Consider the following 7,956-nt stretch of genomic DNA (forward strand, 5'->3'; position numbering starts at 1 on the left):
CAAATCACCTTCACTGGTGCATTAAGAGTTTCTATACTTTTGGACAAGCCCTGGAGCTGTCCGCTGAGTACCATCAAAGTCCTCCATCAGCAAGCTCTTGATAACAATAATGAGATATTTAGAACGTGTGGGTGAGCATAGTAAATTTACCTTAAATTGCTGGATACTCCAAACAGAGTCTTAGATTGTCTGGGTATCTACTAAGGAGTTCTGGGATTTTAAGATTATCCAACAAGTGGACTCATCACACACTTTATCTCAAATTCTTCCAAAATTCCTATATCTGAACAATTAATTTTCCATTTTCTACCACGTGCAAAAAATTTGAAGAGAAATAAAGACAGTTGTCCAAATCAGAGAGCCAGTAAGAAACATGGAGGACTGAAGCCAAGTCTGTCGGGCTGCAGTGTGCTTCCCCAATGCCTGCTTCTCCATGAGACAAGATTTGATTTTCATGAAAAAAACATCCCTCCTGCATTTACCATAGCTGATCACCATTTCCTCTTGTCTCCCCCAACTCCAAAACAACTGTACTTTCTGGGAAGGAAAATGAAGGTGGTCAATGGTTAAGGATGCCTCTCTTACAGGTTCTGAGAGTTAAAATTGCTCCAAAGAATCTTGATCCTGCCTCTTAGTAATGACAAAGACTGAGGTGGTTGGCATATTCAGGGGAGAGAAAGGTAAGTAGGCAAAAGATAAACCATATATGAGCACATTTTCCATACCAGGAATCTTTCTGGGGGTAAAAGAGTTTCCATATTGCAATTACATCTTAACTTCAGCATAAACAAGGAGATTTTATGAGCTCAACATTTTATTCAATGAAATTGATGCTTCATGAGTTTAGTGACCAGGACTAGCAGAACTATCAGCTGAGCCCAAGTGTCTGAACCCAATGTTTTCTCTTTCGAGGATTATTATGCCATGTTCTCCTACTAGGCTCCATGCTGAGCTATCCCATTCTCTGATAGCCCAAGTGTGATTTTCCATCAATTGAAACAGAGTCACAGAGAGAAATATGTATGTCCAAGGTCACACAGCTGAGAAATACAGAACTAGGTTCTGAAATATCCCCCTTAACGGGTCGAGCTCTGGGTATGTCCCGAACCCACCTACTCAACTCTTTGGTACCTTCAAATATAAGTGTCCATGATTTTTCTCCAGAAAGATGTTATAGCCTTCACCAGAATCAAGACTCTCATTCATGTTAATTTCTGCTCACATCTGCCAGTTGTTATTTCTAAATGAGAATGCAGAACAAGATACCTTCATAATTAAGGCTTTATATTGCCTTTACACCTTGGTAAGGGTAAAATTCAAACTCTTTACAGCTGTTTAGAGCTATCTCTTTCTGTTCCACCCCACGTCAGACACACTGAGCAATTCCCATATTGGATTCAAGGCACCCACTGTTCCATCTGTTGGGAATGTCTCTCCATCAATCTTTTTAACTTTTTACTATCTTGGTAATCAAGCTCACACCTTAAATGTTACTTCCTTACTGTGATCTTCAATACCACCTGCTCTAAATGATCCACTTAGCTTTCTCTGTCATATGACTCTATCTTATGAATATAAAATTAATAAATTTGAATGCATCAATTCACTTGTTATAATTTTTCTCCTCCCTTCACACAACGCTGGAATATGATTCTCCTAAACAAAGGGACTTTTCTAACTGTTGAATTTTCATAGCGTAGAGCATTAAACATGGACAATAAATGTTTAAGATATTCCCTTAAATCCTCCCCATATCCTAACATTCCCGTTTTCACAGATCCGGCTGGAAGGGAGGATACGTACCACTTCTCAGTAGGGGTTCAGGTTCACTCAGATCCCTTCCCCCCTTTCAGATGAGGCTTCCGCCTCAGAGAATAATAAACTAATTGTCCTCACTGATTCCCGTACTGTGTGAAGTCTGAAATGCTGGTAGATAATGTAAGGATCAGGCACTGGAGTTAACTAGCCCAAGGTCACAGGCCTGGGGGGTAGCAAAGCCATCACTCACACACAAGCCTTCTCTCTTTCCAGAGATTCACACTCTCTACTAAAACTTTTTCTTTACTCAACAAATTTAAGGCTTGGTTGTGTGGGTGATAGGTGAGTCCTCTAGGGGATCCTAACTTAAAAAAAAGACAGAGAAAGAGTGAGCCAGTCTTTAGTTATCGCACTTAAACAGGACCATTCTCTTTAGAGTTCTGGTTCCCTGAACACCCCATACCCTGTCATTAACTTAAAGATGGATAGTACCCCTGGGATTTCTTCCTAATAATCTCTAAGGGGATGACCATCTTTCTGATCTGTGAAGATGTAGAAAAGATGAGAAGAAGCCTGGTACCCATAATCAAGAGACATTTTCTCCCCTTGCGGTAATAAATATTTATGTTCCCCAACTAGGAAATCTCTCCGTGGTCCGATGGCAGAAGGGGATTCTGGCAAATGGAAAAACTTTAGGACCTGAAGCAATCTCTGCTCTCCCTAAGCTGCATCTGGCCTCTCCTCCTCCTGTATTTGTCATAACTCAGATATGGGACCCCAAAGTGGTCCTCCAAAAAGGAGGTGGAAGAAGGATTGGAGGTGCCCCCTCTAACAGCCTACAGTCTGACCGTCTACTTCATACTCAGCCTTTCTTTTACTCTCTGTATTTCTCAATACTTTTTTTCTCCAGAATGCATACGGCCCCATGTCTCCAGTAAGATATCCCCCAGACACAATTTCAGGACTGGGGGGGTCATGGGTCATACAGCCTGTACGGGGTTTCTTTTTTATTCATATCTTTTTTGAGAGTAGGATTTATTGAAAAGACAGAAAATCTCCCACAACAAAAGGAGATCCGAGTGGATTGCCCATGTACGGGCTTCTTACTTTTGCCAGGGAAATGCTGTGAATCACTCAGGGCTGACCACACATACAGAGTGCTATTTAAACAGTCATAGCTTCTGTAAATTTCACCATGCACTGGTATCACAGGTCTCAGTCGAAAGCTGGCCTGGAATGTTCCATTGTGGCTCAGTCCTTCACTGAGCTAGTGTTTGTAGGTGATTCCCTCCCTGAAAAGATGGTACATGTCAAATGGGATCTCGGAAGAACAGGACAAGGTCACGTTCTCTCCTGACCTTGCCATGGGGTCCACTTGGGCAGAGAGAGAAGGCTTTTTTATTCTCCTAAAAAAAGAGACTCTGATTTTAGAACACAAGTCATCTCTACACTATCCTTAATTCATAAGTGGAGAATCCTATCTCCTTGTTCTTACCTTGGGAGCAAATTCCATATATCTCTTTGTGACTCTCAGTTTCATTTTTAGTTGTACGGTTCTGACTCCTTGTGTATGTGTGTGTTTAATTTTCTTTTTTATTAATTGCTGTTGCTTTTTATTGTACATTTGTGGCTTACTTCCCTTGAATCCTTATAAGATGCAGGGTTCTCAGGGATATAGGAATAACCATCTGCTTTGAGGACCCTCAGAAAACATATTGCTTGTGTAAGGTTTCCAGACCTGGAACTCTGAGATAATAAAACTCACTATTTCCCAAACGTGTATATTGAAAGTGCAAGAACCTCAAAATGCTGGCACCGTGAGAAACAGCTAGTGTTGTCCAAAAGCCCAATGTATTAGATATTACTAATTTGGGGGGTTCAGGAAAACATGCTAAATCCCTTTGCTGAACAACACCTCATAGTCCCAATCTTCATTGATATCCTCCAGAAACCTAGTTGGAGAGAATGGTGTGTTACTCTGTTTTGTGGTAGAGGAAGGGGGTGTAATTTCAATGTGGGAAATCAACTCAAAATACCATTTGATGTCTGGATGGGGGAAACCAGCCCTCCTTTCTAGATTTCTCTCCCTCTCTTTCTCTCTCTCTCTCTCTCTCTCTCTGTCTCTCTGTTTGTATCTCTCTCTCTTTCTGTCTCTCTTCACTCTTTTCTCTCTCTCTCTTACTCTTTCTCTCTCTGTGTCTCTTTCACATTTTCTGTCTGTTTTTGTCACTGTGCAACTTTTTTTCTTTAATCCTAACAAGTTATCTGACCCCCCTCCATTTCTGTCGTCCTCGCTACTCTCTTTTCTCAGTTGTTGTAGTTGATTTTAATCTCCATGTTCCAGTCTTTTTCTGGCTGTACCAACATGCTCTAACTTTTTTGGAAAAATTCTGACATCTATTAGTGCAAATGAGGTGACTGCCAGAAGATTATAGACAGAAGTGGGTATAAAGGAGGGTATTTCCCACCTCATTACCTAGTTGAGCCTCTGGAGACATAGCCCAAGGGACCATGTCTTCTCCAAGACTCTGGTTCCTTCAAGACAATGTAAAATCTTTCCTAGAATGAAACCCTGGTGCTCTGATCAGGCAAAGTTGCTCCTGATGGGTCCTCCCTGCTTGTAGATGGCACCAACATCCTGTTCTTGCTAATCCCTGGGTAGATCCTTCTCTGAATGTCTTCTTGCATCTTTTTTCACATGGTCATCCACTTCCTTGTATTAAATATCCTCTCTTTAAAATCTTAGAATGGATTCTCTGCCTACAGGTAAGTCCTGACTAGAAATTCTACAACTCTCTGGCTTTAATGGGTGTAATATCTGGGAAGAGCTTTTTGGCCACAGGATGAACATGGGCTGGGATTGACCTGTCCTACCTGTGACCACGATCTTCAATAGGTCACTGTGGGCTGACCAAGCAGGGATGTGACTGGAAGATCCAGAACACCTATGAATCCCTGCATGTGTTACAGTTACCAGGTTGATGGTGACACTGCTTAAAATGCCATTCTGGAACTCAGGGACTGGAGTCCCAACTATTTTGAATAGTTTGACTATGACACATTGAATGCAAGAATGACAGAAGAGAGTCACACGTCCTCCCAGAGGAACCACAGAGCTGGCGAAGCTGACAGGAAGAGCATGCCGTGACAATCTGGGAGAAGAGTAGGCACAGTCTTAGAGAAGAAAATGTGAAGATTCTCTCTCCACTCATTGACATTGAGGGGTTTTTCCTCTTTTAATTTTTCAAGGTTTGTCCCCCAAACTGGAGTCCTCTGTTTCCCAAGGACATAGCCCATCCCAGTATAACATGGCAGACCTTCCCAAAACAACACTACATTTCTAGTGAGAATAAAACATTGAACAAAGTTTTGCTTAAATGTTTATATAATAACAATAATGCATGCATGGCAGAGAAGGGTAAAATCTGCCAGATTCAAGCAACACCTTTAAATAATTGAAATACTTATTTTAAATACATTGAAAACACATTTTACTGATTCTTCTACATAAATTTGTGCTACTAGGTCCTAGTTCACTGAGTTCACTGCCTACTGACCAGTTCCTTTATCAGACTCTAGAAACATGAAAACCCTTTAGCTCATGGGCAGCTGAAGAATTTGAGTTAGGCCTTGTGTTCAGATGGTTTCATGTGGTCTAGTAGTGGGCCCTTCTCTCATTACAGAGACTCTTTCAGTCCATTCCCAGATAACCCAATTTTTTTAATTTTAAAGATGTGGGACACAATTCAGTTTCTGAGATACCCTAGACTCTAAACACCACAGCATCCTTCAGGAGACTGGACTGAGTCCAGAAGTGTTGATACAGAGGATCTATGGAAGAAAATGAGTCATGTTCCCCAAAGGACCCCACTACTTGTGCTCTCAGAACTCACTACAAAGCCATCACAATGTCGTCTTCACCAGCCAACTCTATGCTCCCCACTTCCCGCCTGGGAGAACTTTCTGTGTTGGCCAACTCATCATTCTAAATCTGATAGAACTCACCCACGTGTGTGAAAATTCTCTGGCACAGGCAGAATCCTGGAAGGAAAACTCCATCAGAGACGACTTGCCCTATATTAATCCTGCCCTCCTCATAACTGCCTTGTCTTAGATACAAGCCCTGGTAACTCAACCTTGACTCAGATGGTAAATAAACTTGGTTTCCAATTAGGCAGCCACCTCCAACCCTGGGTTGTAGAGACACTAGGTCTTCAAGACAGCATTTTCTAATGTTTTCCTCCCTTCCAGGACTTACCTAGACACAAAAGAATGACTAGTTTGGGGGACATGGTGCTACTTCTGTTGGGCAGCGCATAGAGGTCGTCCTTAAATGGAAAATAAACATGATGTGGTTGCCATGGCCCCACTTTCACAGTTTGAAGACTTTAGGTCTTCCACCACACTGGAAGATACATAAATTTGTGCTACTAGGTCCTAGTTCACCTCAAATATAGGTGGTGCCATGGAAAAAATTCAGACAATATTCTTGGGTCAATACAGCCCCTAACAAAGACCTGAACCCCATCGCTGCCCAATCTCACATATCGAAATTTTAATTTAATTTTCCTATAACAAAAATCACATAATATTTTAATATCTCAGTAATTTTTAGAGTGATGCCTGATTCCATTTATACTGTACAATATTTCCCTGCCAAATTAACATACATTCATTGTCAACATTGCAAAATGACTGTGGAATAGAAAAACAAATGATTGTTATATTCAAGGTTGAATTAACTGGAAATTGTGCACTCTATTTTCAAATTAAAATTGTATTTCCTGGCCGGGCTCAGTGGCTCAGCCTGTAATCCCACGCCTTTGGGAAGCTGAGGTGAGTGGATTGCCTGAGCCCACGGGTTCGAGACCCGCCTGGGCAGGCGAGATCTCATCTCTACAATAAAATAAAAAAATTGGCCGAGCGTGGTAGCACGCGCCTGTAATTCTGGCTACTCGGAAAGTTGAGGGGGAAGGATCGCCAGAGCCCAGCAGGTCGAGACTGTGGTGGCCGGGAGTAGCCACTGCACTCCAGTCTGGGCGACAGAGTGAGACTCCAACTCAAAAAAAAATATGTTGTATTTCCTGTTTCCATAAGTTGACAAAAAAATTAATTATGCATTATTAATATAGAATGGAGCATGCAATTTCTGGCTCATTGTTTTACTTGAAATTCTAGGCTCATGGGTTATGATTTAGAACTTCCTCTTTCAGACAACTCAAAGAGTATAAATACACACACATACATATGTAAAATATAAATAATTTGTAGATATAAGCATATGATGCTAAACATTCTTTTCAAAAGTCAATGTATTTCATCAGAAAAAATATCAATAAAACATACTGTGAATTCATCACTGAAAATAAAACCCAAATATTTACAAGAATAATGTCAACTCAAGGTAGGCTCGGTGGCTCAGCCTGTAATCCCGTGCCTTTGGGAGACTGAGGTGAGTGGATTGCCTGAGCCCATGGGTTTGAGACCCTCCTGGGCAGCGAGACCTCATCTCTACAATAAATCAAAAAAATCAGGTGGGCGTGGTAGCGCATGCCTGTAATTCCGGCTACTTGGAAGGCTGAGATGGAAGGATCGCTGAAGCCCAGCAAGTCGAGGCTGTGGTGGCCGGGAGCGGCCACTGCACTCCATTCTGGGCGACAGAGTGAGACTCCAACTCAAAAAATAGTAATAATAATAATGTCAACTCATTCATTGTCTCTCATCTGTTTCTGAACTTCCCAATGTATTAAAAATACACATTTTTAAATTTTTTTTGTAAATATGAATCTTTCCTATATTAGCTATCATGTGCAATATTTGTTTTATGTGTGGGTATATATTTATTTATTTTTATGATTTTAATATAGAGCAAAAAACTTGCTTGTGCCATTTTTTTCAAAATTATGCTGCTATGTTCATAATGTTTTGCATAGCCCTTGTTTATTTACTGACACATGTTGTCTAGTATATTGCCTGCATATTTCTTAATGTATTTAACCTCTTTGTTTTATTTGACGTGTTTTTCTGGTCATTTTGTCTTTAAGAGCAATGCTGTCCTGAACATTCTTTATGTGCCTCCTGGATTGCATGAGTAAGATCTTCCCTGAGTACATACCTCAGGGTGGAATTGCTGGGGCACAGGACGTGTCAAGATGGAAATAAAACCAAATGATATCACACTCTTTCCTTAGTGATGGG

The 7,956-nt window shown here is 41.1% G+C and overlaps 1 pseudogene; it reads right to left on the reverse strand.

Annotated features, from left to right (window-relative positions):
- Window positions 1-2,865: 2,865 nt before the first annotated feature.
- Window positions 2,866-6,050, reverse strand: LOC103252844 (annotated as a pseudogene).
- Between the last annotated feature and the right edge of the window lie 1,906 nt (window positions 6,051-7,956).

This window comes from Carlito syrichta, unplaced genomic scaffold (genome assembly GCF_000164805.1).
Source record: "Carlito syrichta isolate Samal-C Ts95f unplaced genomic scaffold, Tarsius_syrichta-2.0.1 Scaffold173035, whole genome shotgun sequence".
NCBI lineage: Eukaryota > Metazoa > Chordata > Mammalia > Primates > Tarsiidae > Carlito > Carlito syrichta.